Source organism: Pelophylax lessonae (assembly GCF_965119305.1).
Source record: "Pelophylax lessonae genome assembly, chromosome: 9".
Classification (NCBI taxonomy): domain Eukaryota; kingdom Metazoa; phylum Chordata; class Amphibia; order Anura; family Ranidae; genus Pelophylax; species Pelophylax lessonae.
Genome location: NC_138776.1, coordinates 244,298,480 through 244,322,376, shown reverse-complemented (window position 1 = coordinate 244,322,376; position 23,897 = coordinate 244,298,480). Strand labels below are relative to the sequence as shown.

The following is a 23,897-nucleotide window of genomic DNA, read 5'->3' as shown; positions in this document are numbered from 1 at the left end:
ACATAAGGCCATTCCAGCTCTCTACTATCATGTGGAAGGCAATGTCTTGGTCTCGTTGAACAGAGCAGTAAGCAGGAAGGTTCACACTCATTACTGCTGACTCTTGGTCCAGCAGGCATGGTCAGGGATGTTACATTTCCTTCATGGCGCACTGGGTAACTCTGCTGGCAGCTGGGAAGCATGCAGAATAGGATTCAGTGCTGGAGCTTGTTCGCCACCACGCCACCAAAAAGCAGACATTTGTCTGTTCCACCCCCTCCTCCTTTTTTCCTCCTCTATGGCCACTTCTGCTGAATTGTCCTCTGAACCAGCAGTGCTCCTTAAATGTTCAAAGGGCTACGCAAACAGTCAGGCTAAAAGATGTCATGCAGTGCTTTAGTAAGTCTGTCTAGGGGACAGGAGCCACCCTGGGGCAAACATTCTGTAAGCTCTGCAGGGGCAGGCTGAGAGGTGGTTGACGCCACGGCAGCTTGAGCCAGGAATGGTTGTATGTGACAATGGCACCAACCTTCTCTCCACCCTCCGACAGGGACACTTGACACATGTTCCATGCTTGGCACATGTCCTGAATTTGGTGGTGCAACATTTCTTGAACAGGTACCCGGGCTTACAAGATCTTCTAAGGAAGGACAGAAAAGTCTGTGGCCAATTCTGGCGGTCATACAATGCCAGTGCTCGGCTGGCTGACATTCCACGGGAATTCAACCAGCACACCAACCGTCTCTTTTGTGACATGGCCACCAGGTGGAACTCAACATTGGCAATCCTGCAGCAGCTGCACACACACAGCAGAGGGTTATCATTGAGTACCCGTGTGAGTATGGCACAAGGACAGGCTCAGGGGAGTTTGGCTTCTTTTCGCCACGCCAGTGGCTGCTGATAAAGTATGCATGCACTGTCCTGTCACCATTTGAGGAGGCCACAAGGATGGTGAGTAGTGATGGATGAACATCGGCCGGGCGGTTCGCGAACGTCAGCCGCAAATTTTCTCAGAAGTCTTGAAGTTTCTCAGGAGTTTGCGTCGAGCCCCATTGACTTTAATGGGAGGCGAACTTTAAAAACCTTTAGGTCATATTTGCAGCCAAAAAAGACATACTAGCTGTGCATAAATAGTCCCAGCACATGGACAATGTCATAACAGAAGTATTGCAATTGGAAACATTACCCTAGAATGTTTTTTTCTTTTTTTTTTTGCAGCAAAAAATATATATATTTTTTTCATAAATCAGCCAGAACTGACAGCAGTCGGTAAATACATGTCAAATACATATAGGGTCAATTCACACATCTGTAAAATGGGTCCACATCCATTCCACAATTTGGTGGAACCTTTATAGACCCATTGATTTTCAATTCCAGTCTGAAAAATTAGGCATTCACAGGATACAGAAGTGTCGGCCATTCCAGGCCCCAAAAATTAGCCCACATGCATTTACCTGACAGCTTAAAACGTTGTATTCTGTGGCTGAAGGTACATTTGGCATTCATAGTATACAGAAGTAAATGTTGGCCAGTAGTGGCCCCAAAAATTAGCCCCCTCCTCTTTTTTCCTCCTCTATGGCCACTTCTGCTGAATTGTCCTCTGAACCAGCAGTGCTCCTTAAATGTTCAAAGGGCTACGCAAACAGTCAGGCTAAAAGATGTCATGCAGTGCTTTAGTAAGTCTGTCTAGTGGACAGGAGCCACCCTGGGGCAAAGATTCTGTAAGCTCTGCAGGGGCAGGCTGAGAGGTGGTTGACGCCACGGCAGCTTGAGCCAGGAATGGTTGTATGCGACAATGGCACCAACCTTCTCTCCACCCTCCGACAGGGACACTTGACACATGTTCCATGCTTGGCACATGTCCTGAATTTGGTGGTGCAACATTTCTTGAACAGGTACCCGGGCTTACAAGATCTTCTAAGGAAGGACAGAAAAGTCTGTGGCCAATTCTGGCGGTCATACAATGCCAGTGCTCGGCTGGCTGACATTCCACGTGAATTCAACCATCACACCAACCGTCTCTTTTGTGACATGGCCACCAGGTGGAACTCAACATTGGCAATCCTGCAGCAGCTGCACACACACAGCAGAGGGTTATCATTGAGTACCCGTGTGAGTATGGCACAAGGACAGGCTCAGGGGAGTTTGGCTTCTTTTCGCCACGCCAGTGGCTGCTGATAAAGTATGCATGCACTGTCCTGTCACCATTTGAGGAGGCCACAAGGATGGTGAGTAGTGATGGATGAACATCGGCCGGGGCGGTTCGCGAACGTCAGCCGCAAATTTTCTCAGAAGTCTTGAAGTTTCTCAGGAGTTTGCGTCGAGCCTAATTGACTTTAATGGGAGGCGAACTTTAAAAACCTTTAGGTCATATTTGCAGCCACAAAAGACATACTAGCTGTGCATAAATAGTCCCAGCACATGCACAATGTCATAACAGAAGTATTGCAATTGGAAACGTTACCCTAGAATGTTTTTTTCTTTTTTTTTTTTTGCAGCAAAAAATATATATATTTTTTTCATAAATCAGCCAGAACTGACAGCAGTCGGTAAATACATGTCAAATACATATAGGGTCAATTCACACATCTGTAAAATGGGTCCACATCCATTCCACAATTTGGTGGAACCTTTATAGACCCATTGATTTTCAATTCCAGTCTGAAAAATTAGGCATTCACAGGATACAGAAGTGTCGGCCATTCCAGGCCCCAAAAATTAGCCCACATGCATTTACCTGACAGCTAAGAACATTGTATTCTGTGGCTGAAGGTACATTAGGAATTCACAGAATACAGAAGTAAGTGTCGGCCTGTATAGGCCCCAAAAATTAGCCCACATGGGTTTAACTGACAGCAAAGAACGTAGTATTTGATGACTGGAGGTACATTAGGCATTCACAGGATACAGAAGTAAGTGTCGGACTGTATAGGCCCCAAAAATTAGCCCACATGGGTTTACCTGACAGGTAAGAATGTAGTATTTGGTGGCTGAAGGTACATTAGGCATTCACACAGTATACAGTAGTAAGTGTCGGCCTGTATAGGCCCCAAAAATTAGCCCACATGGGTTTAACTGACAGCAAAGAATGTAGTATTTGATGGCTGGAGGTACATTAGGCATTCACAGGATACAGAAGTAAGTGTCGGCCTGTATAGGCCCCAAAAATTAGCCCACATGGGTTTAACTGACAGCTAAGAACGTAGTATTTGATGGCTAGAGGTACATTAGGCATTCACACAGGATACAGAAGTAAGTGTCGGCCTGTATAGGCCCCAAAAATTAGCCCACATGGGTTTAACTGACAGCAAAGAAAGTAGTATTCGATGACTGGAGGTACATTAGGCATTCACAGGATACAGAAGTAAGTGTCGGACTGTATAGGCCCCAAAAATTAGCCCACATGGGTTTACCTGACAGGTAAGAATGTAGTATTTGGTGGCTGAAGGTACATTAGGCATTCACACAGTATACAGTAGTAAGTGTCGGCCTGTATAGGCCCCAAAAATTAATCCACATGGGTTTAACTGACAGCTAAGAACATAGTATTTGATGGTTGGAGGTACATTAGGCATTCACACAGGATACAGAAGTAAGTGGCGGCCTGTATAGGCCCCAAAAATAGCCATTCAATGGACATGAAATGCCTTTTATGCCGCTGTATGTAGCGAAGCCAAGGACCAGGAATTGCTGTGGGTGGATGGCGGTCTGGTGGATATTTGTGGCCTGGCATTAGGAATTTCAATGAAACATGGTCTACTGGTCACATGTGTTAAATTCCTCAGAGATCCATGCCTCATTCATTTTTATAAATGTGAGGTAGTCTACACTGTCATGAGCTAGGCGAGTGCGCATATCAGTCACGATCTCCCCTGCTGTGCTGAACGTCCTTCCGAACAGGACACTGGACGGGGGAGAAGCCAGCATTTCTATTGCAAATTGTGCAAGCTCTGGCCAGAGGTCAAGCCTGCCCACCCAGTAGTCCAGGGTTTCATCACTCCTCAGAGCGTCCACTTCGGCCGTTAACCCAATGTAGTTGGACACCTGTCGGACACCTTTTTTTATGCTCCAACATTTGGGCCACAGAACCTGCCTGTGACGACGGCATCATGAAAGGTGGAGTGGAGGACAAATGTGAGGAGAGAGGAGAAGGAGAGGAGGCTGGACGGTGAGAGCTTGGAGTGTGGCTTTGTGGGTTCTGACGGTGTTGCTCCCACTGGGCTCGGTGATGGTATTTCAGGTGCCTTCTTAAGGCGGTTGTCCCTAGGTGAGTGTTGGGCTTAATGCGACTTATGCATTGACTGCAAAGTCAGCTGTCAGCAACGGACACATTAAAAAAAGCCCACACTGCGGAGCCATGTGTCGGCGTCCTGGGTGCGCCAGATGTGACTGTACATGGTTGATGGCTCGCTCCTGATACATTTGCAGTCTGCTTTGTACCTCTTGTGCAATGCAAGTTCTGCCTGCCTCTCCTTCGTATCTGCCGGTCCGTCAGTCCGCCAGTTCTACAAATAATTGGCCAGTAACTGTTGTCACTGTGTGTAGCACAGTTAACACAGCAAAAGAGGCCATATTTTTGCAGGACTAAAATACAATCTTAGAAAAGTATACTGTTAAATAACACCTCACTTCCATCTGTGGTATTGGGGGGGCCACTGGTCTATCACACCAGTTGTTCAAAAAATTGGCCAGTGAGTTTGGCACTATTTGTACCAGACTTAACTCAGCAAAAAAGGCAATATTGTTGCAGGACACAAATACACTTGTAAAAGTATACTCAGATAACTCCCTACTTCATTATGTGGTATTGGGGTGGCCACTAGTCTATCACACCAGTTGTTCAAAAAATTGGCCAGGGAGTTTGGCGCTGTGTATATCAAAGTTAACCCAGCAAAAGAGGCAATATTGTTGCAGGACACAAATACACTTATGAAAGTATACTCAGATAAAACCCTGCTTCAATCTGTGGTATTGGGGGGGCACATGTTTATTACAACTGTTCTACAAATAATTGGCCAGTAACTGTTGTCATTGTGTATAGCACAGTTAACACAGCAACAGAGGCCAAGTTTTTGCAGGACTAAAATACACTCTTAGAAAATTATACTTTTAAATAACACCCCACTTCAATATGTGGTATTGGGGGAGGCCACTGGTCTATTACACCAGTTGTTCAAAATATTGGCCAGGGAGTTTGGCACTGTGTGTATCAGAGTTAACCCAGCAAAAGAGGCAATATTGTTGAAGGACACAAATACACTTATGAAAGTATACTCAGATAACACCCCGCTTCAATCTGTGGTATTGGGGGGCCACAGGTTTATTACAACAGTTCTACAAATAATTGGCCAGTAACTGTTGTCACTGTGTGTAGCACAGTTAACACAGCAACAGAGGCCAAGTTTTGCAGGACTAAAATACACTCTTAGAAAATTATACTGTTAAATAACACATCACTTCAATATGTGGTATTGGGGGGCCACTGTAACGCTCATGCGTTTTTGTTAGTGGATGGATTTGCAGCTGCAGAATTGTCACACTCAGTAGTCGTGTAGAGATTCTGTTGAACAAACATATCCAACTCTCAGGACTTCATCACTGTGCACAGCCTGTTTATGCAATATACATACACTCAATCTGATGTTAATGGAGGGATAGTATATATGAGATTATATAGGTGAGAGACAGGCTATAGTACGGTGAGCACCTAGGAGTAGTATTAGGAGAGTGTTTAGGTGATGGTAGTAAGCAGATAGGTTCTTATGTCAAGTATAGTGCAGATGGTAGGGGACAGCAGATGGAGTATACAAGACAGAGTAACCTAGTGCAAGGATAGTTGATCGTAGTCCCAAGAGCTAACAGTCTATGCAGATGATAGGAAATAGCTTAGATAGAGATAGTCCTGGTATATGCAGTAGATGACAGTAGAAGTGCAGGTTAGTAAGGAATCCCCTGTGGGGTACTTATCACTAGATAGGTAGTAGTAACAAAGTTCAGTAGTGAGAGGTGATCCAGTAGCGAGATACGGATCGGCAGCGAGGTTCCGGTTCAGTTCAGGCAAAGGGAATAGCCAGCAGCTCCAGCTTCGCAAGAGAAGGTGCGGTGAACATGCGGTATGAAGGGTGAAGGTGAAAACAGCATGCCAGGAGTGATCGGGTGGCGAGACACAAGATCCGAGAACAGGTTCAGGTAGCGAGATACAGGAACGTGTAGATCTGGTATGCTGACTTCAGAGAGGGACGCTCTAACCTTGGCGGTTGAACGAGCAACGAGTGAGAGAAAGCCGGCGATTGAAATAGCCGCTCATAGCGGCGCTCGGCGATGATGTCATTGCCCTTAAAGGTGTATGCGTCCCATTTGAATAGCAAGATGGGACGCAATATTATGAGAGGAATGTGAAAATAAGGGTACCAGAGGTACCGGAACATTACAGCCACTGGTCTATCACACCAGTTGTTCAAAAAATTGGCCAGTGAGTTTGGCACTGTGTGTACCAGACTTAACTCAGCAAAAGAGGCAATATTGTTGCAGGACACAAATACACTTGTAAAAGTATACTCAGATAACACCCCACTTCAATATGTGGTATTAGGGGACCATTGGTCTATCACACCAGTTATAATACATTATAAGTGCTTTTGTCACTGTTTGTAGTATTTCTGCAGCAACGCTCAGTCACCACACCTGTCACAATGCTGCACAGTGCACAATAATACTACTAATCCACTATAATATGCTTTCTACAAAGTATATTATACTGTGGATTACCCCCCTCCCCCCTATATCGTGCACTGCACAGCAATACCAAAAAGACTGCAGCCCTTTAAATGACTTTTGTGGACATTAACAGAGCGAATTGTGTGACTGCTGCCGATCTCTAACTGCCCCTAAAGCACATACTGGATACCTGTCCCTAAACCTGAAAAGAGACTTGACCTATACTGAAATACCAGCCCTGAAAAGGACTTTTGTGGACATTAACAGAGCGATTTGTGTGACTGCTGCCGATCTCTAACTGCCCCTAAAGCACCTACTGGATACCTGCCACTAACCTGAAAAGATACTAGTAGTCCTATATCAAAATACCAGAAGTTCTTCTGAATGAAAAAGAAAATGGCAGCGCGGACATCTTCGTGAACATCAGCAAAAGTCTGACTTTTCGCGAATTTGCGAACAAGCAAAATTTGCTACGAACCGCAAGGCCATCTCTAATGGTGAGCTGCGATGATGCATGCATCAGTGACACTGTCCCTCTATTCTTCCTGCTGGAGCACATGCTTCGTGGAATCATGGCCAGGGCATTTGAGGCAGAACACAGGGAGGAAGAGGAGATAACAGATAACATTTCTGCGGTCCCACAAAACACAAAGGAGGGAGAGGAGGAGGATTATGGCAGCATGGATGTAGAGGATAACATACAGCAGTCTTCAAGGGATGGTTTTCATTCTCCAGAAACCCCGGGAGTTGTACATGGCTGGGGAGAGGTTGCTCCTGACAATGTCATCCTTAGTGACCCAGAGGACTCAGAATCTCATGCCTTCTCAAACTTAAACTGATTGGGTTCCCTGATGCTGCAAAGCCTGCAAAAGGACCTGAGGATTTGTGGTATCAAGGAGAGGGATCATTACTGGTTGGCAACCCTTCTTGATCCACATTACAAGAGTACAGAGGTCATCCTGCCTTCACAGAGGGAGCAGAAGATGAAACATTGAGGATGCATTGAAGAAAAATGTATGTAACATCTTTCCAGACACTGGGAGATTACCATTTCCTGGACATGGTGTTTCTGAGGCTTCGTTAGGTCACAGGAGGAGTGGTGGGGAAGGCGACCAGCTGACCAATGCCTTTAAACAATTCTTTAGTCCTCAGCATGCAGGGCTGTTAGGTTTCAGCAACCATCAGCAGCGAAAGAAGCACATGGTGTAGGATTATCTAGGGGCAAGATCAGACTTAGAGACCTTTCTAACTGACCAACTACTGAGTTACTGGGTTTTGAGGATGGACCACTGGCCAGAACTTGCTTAACATGCAATCGAGCTACTGGCCTGTCCTGCTTCCAGCATGCTTTCTGAATGGACATTCAGTGATGTTGGAGGTTTTGTGACAGATAAAATAGTGTGTCTGTCCACAGACCCTGTTGACCGGCTGACATTTATTAAAATGAATCAGTCCTGGATCAACAGCAGCTATCAAGCCCCTGATGCTAATGTAACTGATTACATTTGCTAGGGATCTGGGATCCCTTGAAGACTGTCTATGCTGCCTACCCTACTCCTGAATCTTGATTCCAACAATGTTTTTGGTCTATGGCACCACCAACACCCAAGTCCCAATTTTTCTGCACCTGTATGTAATTTCACTTTTTGTTCCTATTTTTTAACAGCAGGGCCTGTTCCTGTGCCCAGAGAGAGTAACTGTGAGGGGTTACAGTGTTCAGGCACCACCAACACCCTAAGCCATATTTTTCTGCACCTGTATGACAGGTGCATGTAATTTCAATTTGTGTTTCTAATTTTTAACAGGAGGGCCTGTTCCTGCACCCAGCAAAACTAACTGTGGGGGTTTACAGTGTTCAGGCACCACTAGGGATGTGTGAACGTTTTGGGCCAAGCATAAGTTTGGCCTAAACATTGCCCATTCAGATATTTGCCTAAAAACTGAAATTTCTCTGCACTTAGTGGGATCAGGCTCGAAGACCAGTTGCTATAGCAGTGGAAGCTCACACAGGAACCAGCAGGATAGGAACACAGTCAGGCCACCCTGGCAGATGACCCAGGCTCACCCGAGGTGTGGAATCTATGTGGTGTTCACCAGAGCTGCTGATAATGGAGATGGACTTTGCTGTGTTTTGGCACCAGGTCACGGTCCTCAGGATCGCCCCACCAGGAGGTGAGCAAGTCAGGGTCCAGAAGCAGATATAGCAGGTAGGGATCAAGCAGAAGCGTAATTGAGAAACAAGCCAAAGGTCCGTAACGAATGGTAGCAAAGATATGGATGGCAGCAGGAGAGACAAGCAAGATATTGGCTGGTGAAGGCCCAATATTCTGGCAACCAGGAATTGCAGAGACATGGCTTAAATCAGGAAGTTCATATGGTATGGATTTTGGGGGGGAGCCTATGCTGTTTTTTTATTATTTTTTAATTTTGATGTGGGGTTTTTCTTAAAATCCATACCAGACCCAAAGGGCCTGGTATGGACTGGGAGGGGGGGGGGGGGGAGCAGAACCTACGCCATTTTTTTTCATTTTTTATTTTATTTTTTATCTGTGTTGTCGGGATATGACAATTTTTCCTTTACAAATGCCAGTATTGCTGCAACGTGCTCCATAGATCATAGAGATGTGCCACTTTACAGGCACATTAAGGGGACCCGCCAGGCACGATATTTAAAGACATTTTTTATTTTTATTGTTTAATTTTTAGTGTCATTAAAATCACTGCTCCTTTAAAAATTATTGTTTTAAAAAGCAGTTTTGCATTGATGCATGTCCACAGGGCAGTACCCAGGTCCCCATACACTTTTCATGGCAATAATTTGCTTTTTAATTTGATTTTTTATGTTCATGTCTAATAGAATTTAATAGGGTTTGAATGTTCACTAGAACTTTTCCCCTGTTTGTGGGGTGTTCGGCCCATCACTAAACACAGATATTACTCAAGGCATCCAACAGGTGGCATCCTTCTGATGGTACTCAATGGAGATGTATGGAGGGTGGATAGGAAGCTGCTCCTGGTGGATGGTCCCATCAGTATGTAAAAATATGGTAGCAAAAAGCACAAACCAAGGGGAGATTGGGCTGCTCTAAGTCTAGTATTATTTATTAAATACAAAGGTAAATTATACAAATGCACTCTCATGTGGTAGGTAAAGCAACAGGCAATATGCCAAAAACTTCCAGCAGTTGGCATTGTATCATGGGTTCCAATGGTTAGCCAGTCCTGGATGGTCATAGATGGATAGGTGCGCCAAGATACACTATAGTCTCTCTCTCTTTTACTAAATATTTATTGAGATTGTCAAAAAATAACATACAGCATAATATTTGAATACAAAAGGTAATATATTAAAGAGAAGCCAGAAAACAAAACAATATAATACAATTCAATATGGACCAAGGGGTCAATAATAGCGGGTGTAGTGGTACACAAAGCAGCTATTGGTATAATACCGGCTCAAAATGCCATGAAACCAGGCTTCAAATATACAGCTGTGCAGGAGTATTTGAACTTGCGGGGTCTGCATCTCATGATTACAGATGTCCCGAACTATTCGCCGGCGAACAGTTCCCGGCGAACAGCGCTTGTTCGCGTTCACCGCGGCGGGCGAACATATGCGATGTTCGGTCCGCCCCCTATATATCATCATTGAGCAAACTTTGACCCTGTACCTCACAGTCAGCAGACACATTCCAGCCAATCAGCATACCCTCCCTCCAAGACCCTCCCACCTCCTATAAAAAAAGCAAGGGCAACATCCATCTTAGATTCATTCTGAAGCTGCAGTGTTAGTTAGAGCAGGGAGAGTGCTGCTGCTGCTGAATTAATATTCAGGGCGCCCTCGGTAGAAGTCACTTGCTGACGAAACTCGTCAGGGCGTGGTCACGTAATCACGCAAGAAGCCCTCGTCACGCTGACCCCTCGAGGCTCATAGCCAGGTACCGGGCTCCGGGCACACAGGACGGATGTTAGCGGTAGGACTGTCGGCTTTCATGCAATAATGTTGATATGAATTTGTTGTCTTGTAAGTGCAATTGTTGAAGGGTGATTGTTTTGGGAATAAAGGCATACCTATTTATACTGAATTACGCTATGTTGCTTCTTTATTACTATTCCCTATGCAAATGGTCCATATGCTGGTGAGACGTTATCATCTGTCAGCTGACGGCGGTCCCCGTGAAATCCATTAGGGAGGTTGAAGGAGAGTAAGGCGATCCCACTTGCTTGTTTGGCACATATGCAGATTTGATCTGGTAAGTGTTCCCACTTAAGGGTGCACACAGCGGTGTGGTGAAGGTCTTTTTTGGACTCTCTGCAAGGATACACCTTCTCAGCCAACTTCCTTTTGGGACTGCATGTCTGGATTTTCTTTTCATTTATTGATTAAGATGATGTATTGATTCATGTTTACTCATGGACCCTAGCGCTGCTAGTGTGTGAAGGAGTCTCTGAGCCTTCCGGCTGTTTGGATCTTTTATGCACCTTATTGACATATATATATATATTGCAGTTACCTGCCCGTGTGTGAGAGGCCACAGGCCCACAGACTGTACTGTGTGCACACCACTCATATCGGGTGGCACAGCACCTTGCAGATAAAACATTCATTTAATTTTTCCTCTGTAATATAATTGCAGTTGCCTGCCAGTGAGTGTCAGGCCCACAGACTGTACTATGCCCACTGCCCACCACTCATATAGGGTGGCACAACACCTTGCAGATAAAAAAATAATTAAATTTTTCCTCTGTAATATAATTGCAGTTGCCTGCCAGTGAGTGTCAGGTCCACAGACTGTACTGTGCCCACTGCCCACCACTCATATAGGGTGGCACAGCACCTTGCAGATAAAAAATTCATTTAATTTTTCCTCTGTAATATAATTTCAGTTGCCTGCCAGTGAGTGTAAGGCCCACAGACTGTACTGTGACCACTGCTCACCACTCATATAGGGTGGCACAGTACCTTGCACTCATAGTACCACTAATCTGAAAAAAAATGACAGGCAGAGGCAGGCCACCCCGCAGGGGCCGTCGTGGTGCTGTGATTTCCTTTGGCCCTAGACTAATGCTGTAAGAGATGCTCAGCTGGACCCAAACAGGCGTTTGTGCACATGCCCGGGCACACTGGAAGAATTGTGCGTGCAACGTGCGCACGTATTTGGCGCCAAACGGCCTATTTAAACTGAGCAGTTACAGGAGCATATTGCTGAGTGGTCTTTCAGCTTGTTCCTGTTTACCTGTGCCCTGACCTGCTTCTGGCTTACCCATACCAACCCGGCTTGCCTCTGACTCTCCTCTGGATTCCTGCCTGCCTACCTGTGACCCCGGCCTCTGTTTGACCGTGCTCCTGTCTTTATGCCCTTGCACCTCGCTGCCAGACTGTGTACCGACTTTGGCTTGTATCCTGACTCCTCTTCCATCTCACGTTCCTGTACCCGTGCTGCCCGACTGTTGACGACTCCTTGGCTTGTGTTCCGGCTTCGCTCCTGCCTTCTCATCCAGCATCACCAAGTTCCAGTTCCAGGTGCTCATCCCGTGATCCACAGCCATCAGTCTCCTGTCAAGGCACCACCTGCTATACCGGCCCTCGTGCCACTTTGTGTCCTACACCGCCTGTCATCTCTACCAGGGATGTTGGACAGGAGGTGCAAGAGAAGCCCTCTCTACAGCTTGGTCTCCACCAGGTACGTGATAAATGCTCAGTGTTCAGAGGCCACGTATCCTGAACTCGAAAAATTTTGAGGACATAGTTGACTGGCTTACACAGGACACCCAATCTTCTACAGCTTCCGCTCGGAACCTTAACGCACCATCCTCGTCCAGCTCAGCTTCGGGCACCTCTAAAGTTACCACTTGCCCGCCCACCGCCACCACCAACACTAGCACCACAGCCGCTTCACTTGATCTGTCAGAGGAGTTATTTACACATCACATCAGTTGAAAGAAATGAGTGATGTGCAACCATTATTGCCAGAGGATGTAGATAACAGGGATATGTCTCAGTCAGGCAGCATTACACACATGGACGTATGGTGTGATGATGATGATGATGTTTTACCCGCTGCTGCTTCCTTTGCTGAGTTGTCAAATACAAGTGAAGCGGTTGATGATGACGATGTGTCCGTGGATGTCACGTGGGTGCCCGCTCGAAGAGAAGAAGAACGGGGAAAGTTCAGATGGGGAGACAGAGAGGAGGAGGAGACGAGTTGGAAGCAGGTGGTGGTCGTCACAAGGAGCTAGTGGCACAGTCAGCCAGCATGTATCGGCACCCGGGGTCAGCCAGACAGCACGCCAATCAACGCATGCTGTTGCCACCACCAGAATGCCGTCATTGCAAAGCTCAGCAGTGTGGCATTTTTTTGTGTGTCTGCCTCTAACAGCGATGCCATTTGCAACCTGTGCCAAAACAAACTGAGTCGTGGGAAGTCCAACACCCACCTAGGTACAACTGCTTTGCGAAGGCACATGATCTCACATCACAAACGTCTATGGGATCAACACATGATGAGTACAAGCAGCACACAAACTCAAAGCCACCATCCTCCTCCTGGTCCAGCATCTTCAGCCACATCAACCACTGCTGTCCTCCTTGCCCCCTCTCAACCACCCGCCACTCCGCCTCTCACCTTCAGCAGTTCCTGCTCGTCTGCCGGCAGTCAGGTGTCTGTCAAGGAAATGTTTGAGCGTAAGAAGCCAATGTCACAGAGTCACCCCCTTGCCCGGCGTCTGACAGCTGGCTTGTCGGAACTCTTAGCCCGCCAGCTTTTACCATACAAGCTGGTAGAGTCTGAGGCCGTCAAAAAATTTGTAGCTATTGGGACACCGCAGTGGAAGGTACCAGGCCGAAATTTTTTTTCACAAAAGGCAATCCTCAACCTGTACTCTATTGTGGAAAAGGAAGTCATGGCATGTCTGGCACACAGTGTTGGGGCAAGGGTCCATCTGACCACTGATACCTGGTCTGCAAAGCACAGTCAGGGCAGGTATATCATGTACACTGCGCATTGGGTAAACCTGCTGATGGCTGCCAAGCATGGAATGCATGGTTCTGCAGAGGAGTTGGTGACACCGCCACGACTTGCAGGCAGGCCTGCTGCCACCTCTTCTACTCCTCCTACTCCATCCTCTTTGCTAACCACTTCGGCTGAGTCCTCTTCTGCTGCTGCGTCTTGCTCCACATCAACTGCACCCCCCCCCCCTCAGCTCCCCAGGGGCTATTCCACATCCTGGATACGACAGTGTCACGCAGTCTTGGGGTTGACTTGCCTGAAAGCAGAGAGTCACACTGGACCAGCACTCCTGTCCGCCCTGAACACACAGGTGGATCAGTGGCTGACCCTGCACCAACTGGAGATCGGCAAAGTGGTGTGTGACAATGGAAGCAATTTGTTGGCGGCATTGAATTTGGGCAAGTTGACACATGTGCTGTGCATGGCACATGTGTTGAATCTGATCGTACAACGATTTGCGCATAAGTACCCAGGCTTACAGGACATCCTCAAGCAGGCGTGGAAGGTGTGTGGCCATTTCAGGCGTTCCTACGCGGCCATGGCACACTTTTCCGATATTCAGCGGCGAAACAACATGCCAGTGAGGCGCTTGATTTGCGACAGCCCGACACGTTGGAATTCAACACTGCTAATGTTCGACCGCCTGCTCCAACAAGAAAAAGCGGTCAACGAGTATTTGTATGACCGGGGTGCTAGGACAGCCTCTGCGGAGCTGGGTGTTTTTTTGCCACGCTACTGGACGCTCATGCACAATGCCTGTAGGCTCATGCATCCTTTTGAGGAGGTGACAAACCTAGTCAGTCGCACCGAAGGCACCATCAGCGACATCATCCCATTTGTTTTCTTCCTGGAGCGTGCCGTGTGAAGAGTGCTGGATCAGGCCGTAGATGAGCGTGAAGAGGAAGAGTGGTGGTCATCCTCACCACCAGAAACAGCCTTATCATCATCTCTTGCTGGACCTGCGGCAACGCTGGAAGAGGAGTCTGAGGAAGAGGAGTCAGAGGGGGAATGTGGCTGGCTTTGAGGAGGAGGAAGACCAACCACAGCAGGCATCCCAGGGTGCTCGTTGTCACCTATCTGGTACCCGTGGTGTTTTACGTGGCTGGGGGGAAGAACAGACCTTCAATGAGATCAGTGAGGACGAAGAATGGGACATGAGTAGCTGGGCATCCAACCTTGTGCAAATGGGGTCTTTCATGATTTCATTCCTGTTGAGGGACCCTCGTATAAAAAGGCTGAATGAGAACGACCTGTACTGGGTGGCCATGCTACTAGACCTCCGGTATAAGCAGAAAGTGGCTGAAATGTTACCGAATTACCGGCAGTCGGAAAGGATGCAGCAGTACCAAAACAAGTTAAAAATTATGCTTTACACAGCGTATAAAGGTGATGTCACAGCACAACGGGAATCTAACAGGGGAAGAGGTGAAAGTAATCCTCCTCCTACCACGACCACGCCGGCAAGGACAGGACGCTTTACAGACGTGTTGTTGATGGAGGACATGCGGAGCTTTTTAAGTTCCACGCATCGCCACAGCCATTCAGGGTCCACCCTCGGAGAACGACTCGACCGACAGGTAGCAGACTACCTCGCCTTAACTGCAGATATCGACACTCTGAGGAGTGATGAACCCCTTGACTACTGGGTGTGCAGGCTTGACCTGTGGCCTGAGCTATCCCAATTTGCGATAGAACTTCCGGCCTGCCCCGCTTCAAGTGTCCTGTCAGAAAGGACCTTCAGCGCAGCAGGAGGTATTGTCACTGAGAAGAGAAGCGCTAAGGTCAAAAAAGTCTAGATTACCTCACCTTTATTAAGATTAATGAGGCATGGATCCTGAAGGGACTGACAGTGGGGGATGCATTTGACTAAAAAAGGCCTGATGAGATGCCTTGGGCTAAAAATGGTCCACACGCTGCTGTATTTAATCTCTGCATGCCGGATGACTTGCGTGACTTCTCCGCCACCAACTAGAGTTCAAGCCGCAATATTTTAGTGCACTTTCTGCCTGGAAAACATCAATTTTTCTGGCCACTGCTACAGCAGCGCTGCAACAATACCTAATTTTTCAGACATGTGTACATGTGGCTGCAAAAACAAAACAAAAAAAAAGGCACATACATGTGTCAATTCCCCTTCATGATCGTTTCCTTATTTTGGTGAAGGGGCTTGCATGTCACAATGAAGCGATCACCTCTATGAGTGTGATGGCAATGTTGGCACACCCGAGATGATAAGGCCGTTGCTTCATTGTGAACAGACCAAAAGCGATCGGCTGGATAATTTTTCATAGAAAAAACATAAATTTTCTTTGTGATCATCTTGGGTGATCATTAAAGCCTACTAGGCCAACAATGGGCCCACACTGCAGAATCATTGTTTTCTGGGTTACTTAACTGTCACTGAACTACCTCAGCACAACCATAGGCTTTGAAAAACCGCCATTGCCTGCAATCTCCCAAACGTGCGCACGAGCACAGTCATCACTACAGCAAGATTGACGCATAGAGGAATAAAATTTATGTCATGAGTGTGTCAACTATTGACAACTCTTTGCGGTTGTCTAAAATCTATTCGATACACGTCCCCTGATAGGGGACATAACAGGGATTAAACTGATAAGAATAGTACTACTTAACACACCGCTCATATGAGACCAGAAACAGAACGCTTTAGGGCAAGCCCACCAAATGCAAAGTAAGGTATCCTGTTCCCTACAGCTCCGAAAACTAATTTGGGACGTGTTAGGGGCACACCAGGACAAGCGTTTAGGGGTCATATGCTAACTGCACTGCGACTCGTCTCTCATAGTCTGAAAATCAGAAAGAAGTGTTTCTTGGCATACTTATTCACTTTTCACTATCCATGACTGACTATCCATTAGAACCCTGGAAGTTTCGGGCATATTGCCTGTTTCTTTACCTACCACATGTGAGTGCATTTTTACCATTTATCTTTTTATTTCATAAATAATACTACACTTAGAGCAGCCCACTCTTCTTATGGTTTGTGTTTGTGGAGAATAGAGCATCTCGCTCTCCTCATGGTTTCTGTTTGTGGAAAATACGTATAAGGTACTGAAGTTTGTTGGAGTTTCACGGGTGCATGCAGGTTATTGGATATCTATTTACTCGGCACAACCTCATATTTTATATTTTTATCAAAAATGTAATTTATTGCATTTTTGTAGCCTAAAATGACCTTTCCTAAACAGTTGCACTAATATCGTGTAACAAAAAATTGGAACTACCACTATTTTACTCTCTGCTTTTAAAAACTATGTACTATTTTGGGGGTTTTATGTACACCATAATCTTCAGGCCTAAAATGATTTTTTTTGGTACGTAAACAAACAAAATGCAAAAACAGTTCTGGCAGCGAAAGGGTTAAAGGGGCCACAACCCAAAAAAAAAGAGAAAGATACCTGCCGTCCAGGACACACGCCCGGTGTCCTGTACAATACAGTATATAACAAAACTACAAACTAAAATTCCCTAACTAACTAACCTTTACTAATAGCTTTTTTTTTTACAGGTTGGTCCTTATGTTGTTCTTGTTCTACTACTAGTGATAAATGTGCTGATCTTCTGTGTCACTGTTTCCACCTCTGCTATTGGATGCCGGTCTCTCTCAAAAGTACAAAATGTCACCCAGGTAAGAGATGTATGAGATTACTGTAAAAAAAAAAAGTTTCAAGTCAAGGTATACGCATGGTCTAACATCCACCAGCTTTGGAAAACCCATTTGCTTTGAGATCCTGGTCCCAGCTCTCCTCTGTGGTCATAACTAGGATTGTGTTTAGACATTACCCTGCTCTAGGTACTTATGAATGGTACCCCACAGGCTCCACCTCTTTAATTAGATGAGTTTGTTTTTAAAAAAAAATCTAGAAATATTCATATTGGATTGGTTAGGTTGTAAACCTAAAAGTGTATCTGTATGTATTTGACATCTTCCAAAGGGGATACCGCAGAAAACAACATTCAAGATGTGACAGTATCTACTCTATCCAAGACTTTAACCACTTGCCGACCGCCGACTATTTACTGCGGCGGTCAGCCCCGGCCAGGCAAAGTGACGTAGTACTACGTCGCTACTTCCCGCCGGTCCTGTGCGCGCTCCCGCGCGCCCCCGACACTGATGGCTTGATTGGGTTCAGGACCGATCAGTCATCAGGTCCAGGCCAATGATTTTTGGCCTGGACCTGTAGATCGGTCCTGCCCAATCAGAATCCATGCTGAGCCTGTGAAATGTAAACACAGGCTCAGAAAAGATGTGCCCTCCTCTCCCATGATCCTTTTTGGATTCATCTTGAGAGGAGAGCACATCTAACTGTAAGTACTGCACAAAGCACACACTTGTACACTTAGATAGGCACATTTAACCCCCGATTGCCCCCCCCCCAGTTAACCCCTACACCCCCTGTCACAACACACACTGTATACAGCATATACCATTTTCCTATATGAAAATTGGAAACAATATCAGTGCTCAATCTAAATAACTAAAGCAGCTGGACACCTAAGGTTCAGTAACAACACCTCAAAAAGACAAAAATGCAAAACAAACAGTGCAGCGCTAAAAGGTTCTCCTAAAAAGTCCAATAATAAGGTATAGAGGTCTAGAGATGACAGTCCATAATTGTGCAATGAATCCTGATAAGTATCCAAAGGAGCCAGGTGCAGATAGAAGTGACACACAACCCTCCACCTTCCAGAGTGGCCTCTCACCTCAGATCTTTACAACACAGGCATTGTATCACATCTCACGGGCAACCACCAACACCTCCAGATCAAAAGATCAAAGACACTTCCGGGTAAATAATTCCTGTGTTCTTATGGCCTTTTAAAACATAAAGAGGAGTTTCGCTATCCAGGCTGAACACACATATGTTATTGTCATTTCCACCAGTTGCAATTAATCCACGTGGGTAGGTATCACTTGAGGGTATAAAGCATACGGTGGAGACAAAGTTGGAATGTCCCTTCATACGATGCAATTCAATAAAGCCTCTGGTGGGACTGCCGAACCCCAGTTAACCCCTTCCCCCCTGTCACATTGAACACTAATACAAACGTAATATACTGTGTTTTTGTATTTTGTATTAGTGCGATTGTGACTTGACTTAGCGCTAGCGACTTAGTTTCTGTCCCAAAGGAGGTTTAGGGTCCCCACCACCCCCCCCATAAAGATTTAACCCCCTGATCCTCCCCTGATCATCCCTACACCCCCTGTCACAACACACACACACTGTATACAGTATATAGCATTTTCTATATACCCGTATAAGTGTGACTTGGGACCAGGTCTAGCGCTTGCGGTCGTTCCTTTTATCCTTAGGATATCCGCCACCCCCTCCCAATAAAGATTTAACCCTCTCATCCCCCCCTTATCACATCCAGTTAACCCCTTCCCCCGTCACATTGCACACTAATACACACGTAATATAGTGTTTTTACTGTATTTTGTATTAGTGTGATTGTGACTTGAGGTTGCGCTAGCGAGTTAGTTTCTATCCCAAAGGAGGTTTAGGGTCCCCGCCACCCCCCCCAATAAAGATTTAACCCCCTGATCACCCCCAGTTAACCCCTTTGTTGTCCTGTCACGGTGTCACTTTTATAGTGTACAGTTTTTTTTTCTGATCACTATTATTAGTGAAGCAGGTGACATTAGCTAGTGTTAGTGTCAGTCTAAAAAAGCGCAGATCCCCGGCGCATAGTTAGAAATAACCCCTTGATTACCACACACACACACACACACACACACGCATGCACATACACTTCCATTACTAGTATAGTGTTTGAATAGATCAATATCTGATCTGATCAGAACTATACTAGCTTCCCCATTGTTTAGGGTTCCCAAAACGCGGTGTTTGCACGGTCAGCACTGATTCCTGCCAGCGCCTGCGTTTATCCCCTCTGCTCAGCCCACCCCACCCAGGCAAGTGTAGTAATCAATAGATTACTGTCACTTACAAAAAAACACAACACACAAAACCGCTGCTTTAGCAGAGTCAGGCCTGATCCCTGCTAGCATTAGCAGTTTTTTTGGTAGTGCTTGAAATAGTCCTTGACAACCAGGTGCTTTTATTACCTGTGAGTCAACACTACTGTACAGGTAAATTTAGTTACCAAAATGACCAAACGTTGGTACAGTGGTGAAGAGGCTTATAGTATACTGGACGTGTCAGATGATAGCGATGGGGAAGCTACACTGGCAGAATTAGTGTCAGTATACAAACCTGATGACAGCAGCGGCTCCCTGACAGATAGCTCCGACGACAGATGGGTCCCTGTTAGACCCAGGCGTACCCGACCCCATTCTGGAGTTGTTGAGATGCAGGAATCGCAGGGTGCTCGTATGGAGCAGAGTGTGGTTACTAGTGCCGCTCATCCTTCTGGTGACCTGGCAAGCGCCAACGACCTAGTACACCCTGGACCTAGTACAACCAGCACTGCAGTAACACTTGGTGACATGGCGAGTCCCATAAGTGCAGTTGAAGCTGGTGCGGTGGCTAGCACTAGTAGTGGCCCGCGTATTCGAAGACAGGCCCGTAGAGCCCATAGTGCCCTCCCTGATGCGCTGGCATATCCCAATTGGCAACCCACTGATTCTACAGCCCAGTACTTCCCCCATTCACTGCCCAACCTGGAATCCACGTGGAGACAGCTGGTTTTATGCCCCTGAACTTTTTTGAGCTGTTCTTCACGGATCTATTGTGGATCAATCAAATTTATACGCACAACAATTTATCGCCGCCAACCCAAATTCACCCCTTGCCAGACAATTCGGCTGGAAACCTAAAACGATTTCCGATTTTAAAATCTTTCTGGGCCTTTCCCTCCACATGGGCATAGCTAAACAGAGTGAACTGCGGATATATTGGTCCACTAGCCCACTTCACCATATGCGCATGTACTCTGCCTCCATGTCCAGGGCGAGATACAAGCAAATTCTGCGATTTATGCATTTCAGCTACAATGAAATCTGTCGTCCTCGGGGAGACCCTGAATATGATCGGCTCCACAAAATTCGGCCCCTCATAGACCACTTCAATCAGTGGTTTGCAGCCTTGTTTACCCCCGAACAAGTTGTCTGCGTTGACGAGTCCCTGATTAAATTTACTGGCCGCCTTGCTATGAAACAGTACCCCAGCAAGCGTGCCAAGTACGGGGTCAAACTGTTTAAACGTGTGACAGGGCCACAGGTTATACAGTTAGTTTCCGGGTCTATGAGGGAAAAGATAGCACTGTGGAGCCCCCGAACTGCCCAGACTACATAGGGAGCAGCGGCAAGATAGTTTGGTACTTAATGTCACCCTTATCCGGAAAGGTGTACCATTTGTACGTGGACAACTTTTACACAAGCGTGCCACTATTTAGTCACCTGCTCGAATTACAAATTGGCGCATGTGGCGACCTAATCGCCGGGGCTTCCCCCAACGGCTTGTAAATTCCTGTCTTAGTCGGGGGCGAGAGCCTGCTTGAAAACGGACAAATTGCTTGCGGTGAAGTGGAAGGATACACAGGATGTTTATGTTCTGTCCTCCCTTCACGCAGACACGACGATCCAAATTCCTACGGCAACTGGCGTTATGGAGAAACCCCTCTGTGTCCACGAATATAACCTTAATATGGGAGGGGTGGACCTTAACGACCAGCTTTTGGCGCCGTATTTAGTTGCCCGTAAAGCCAGACGCTGGTACAAAAAAGTGTCTGTTTAATTATTTCAATTGGCTATGCTGAACGCATTTGTCCTATACAGGGCGTCCGGACAAACTGGATCCTTCTGGGAATTCCAGGAAGAGATCATCCTTGCCTACCTGTACCCAGGAGGCATGTCTGCCCAACTTCCCCTTCCAGATGCAGTGAGTCAGCTGCATAAGAGGCATTTTTCACATGTCCTCCCGAGTACCCCTACCCAAAGACACCCCCAAAGAAGATGTTGTGTCTGTAGCAGGCGCGGATTTTGGTGTGACACCTGCTTTTATTGTCCCAAATGTCCTGACCAACCTGGTCTCTGCATCGGGGAATGTTTCGAGCGCTACCATACACTAGTGGAGTATTAGTGTAGGGTACAGCACAACACAGTGTAGGGCACACAAACACAGGGTCTCGAAAGATGTTGGATGTCCATCAACATTTTGAGAGACCCAAGCTGGAAAATCGCAGTCGCAAATCGAGAAAAAACAGTGAGAAAAATAAAAGAATCCAAAAACAGTTGTTGTGTCAGTCATTTTATATGTTCTTCTACTCTTCCTACTGTACTTTTACTGTACTTTGTTTGTTTTTCATTCTTTTGTGACCTGTTTCTTTTGCAGGTACTCGTCGGCTGCCACATTGATTTTATATATTCTGACACAAACAGTGTTTGCGCTCAGCATATATGGATACCTTTGCTGGCAGCAGCTGTGGTGATTTTCTGATTTCAGCACTGCAGTTAAAATCCTATTTTGGTATACGTGGAATCAGACTTGTATAAAGTACTCGAAATTTCTACTTGAGTAAAAGTACAAGTGCTCGATCAAAAAGTGACTTGAGTAGAAGTGGAAGTGTTCGCAGAAAAAGTTACTTAAGTAGAAGTACTAAAGTATTCAACATTTTTTTTACTTAAGTATTGCAAGTAGTTTTTTCAAAAAATTTGCTACTTAAGTACTAAAAGTAAAAAGTACCAGTAGTTTTGAAAAAAAAATTCTACTCAAGTACTGAAAGTAAAAGTACAAGTACTGTGTTATGTAGTTATTAAAGAAAGAAGTCAAAAGTTTGAACATCATATTGTTTTTTATTATTTCAAATGATTTATTCAAATGATTAACCTGTGTTTGTTAGTAGTTTCTTGATGCACTTTAAGCGTTGTAGCACCATTTATTTGTTTGTTTCATATTTTCTTTTTATTGGAAAGATTTGGTATAGCAGCTTTTATTATACACAGCCTTTATTTTCGTATGCGCTGATTTACAAATGACATTTTTTTGCAACCTGCCATCTACTGTTCTGGCAGTGGTCATTTTTTTAAAAGTAACGAGTAACTATGCAGCACAAAAAAAAAAATGTCGGAGTAGAAGTATCGAAATCATCGAAAAAATGTAGTGAAGTAAAAGTAGAAGTAGGAGAAAAAAATTCTACTCTAGGAAAGTACAGATACCGCATTTCGGTACTTAAGTACAGTACTTAAGTAGTTCTACTTCGTTACTATACATCTCTGCGTGGAATAGTGTCATGTATACCCATCATTAAATTAAGTGGGTGGATGTTTGGGCGGTTAATAGTGGGTAATACTACACATTATTCCTGTGCTGATTTCTGATAGGTTCTCTTTTTTTTTCGTTCAGCCCGAAGGCTGCATGAAAAAAAAAAAAAAAAACCTACACTATATGCCAAACAAGGACCAGCAATGTACTGGTACGTTGCTGGACTTTGAGTGGTTATACCAGGATGATGCCTGCAGATTTAGGCATCACCTTGGTATCGTTTTTTACAGCCAGTGGTCGGCTTACATGTAAAAGCAATCCTAGCGGATAATTGGCCGCTAGACTGCTTTTAAATGCAGTGGGAGGGGACTCCCCCCCCCCTCGCCACCTTCCGAGGCCTTCCGTGGTTTTTCTTGGGCTCTCCTGTCCCACCGGGTTAACCCGAGAGTGCAGCCGGTGGTTCAATTATCTAACCATAGAGCTAATTGGAGATGAGAATGGCTTCAATCATCTCTATGGCCTAAGATACCGGAAGCTACGAGCATTTCATGACTTCTGTTTCGCCAGAAATAAACAGGGCCATTGGGAAAGTATTTTATCACACCAATTTTGGTGTGGTCAGATGCGTTAAGGTCAGAGGAGAGATCTAGAGTCTAAAAAACCCCAATTTTTTTAAAAAAGAGTACCTGTCACTACTGATTGCTATCATAGGGGATATTTAAATTCACTGTGATAACAATAAAAATTATTTAAAAAAATAAAAAAAATGAAAGGAAAGGTGTCAAAATAACATAAAAAAGCAAAATAAAAAAAATTAAAAAATCAAGCCCCCCCCCCCCGTCCCCCTGTGCTTGCGCGCAATGGCGCACGCAAGCGTTGGTCTAGTGTCATATGTAAACCGCAATTGCAGAATGCATGTGAGATATTGCCGCGAACGCCAGGTCGAGGGCAGTAATTCTTGCAGTAGACCTCCTCTGTAAGTCTAAAGTGGTAACCT

General features: G+C 45.7%; 1 long non-coding RNA gene across 1 annotated transcript in view; it reads left to right on the top strand.

The window, feature by feature from the left end:
• Positions 1–23,897, top strand: part of LOC309563035 — a 268,455-nt gene that overhangs the window by 143,073 nt on the left and 101,485 nt on the right. Inside the window, exon 2 of the long non-coding RNA XR_014225697.1 lies at positions 17,242–17,361. This is a non-coding gene — a long non-coding RNA (uncharacterized lncRNA). The remainder of the gene's footprint in view (positions 1–17,241; positions 17,362–23,897) is intronic.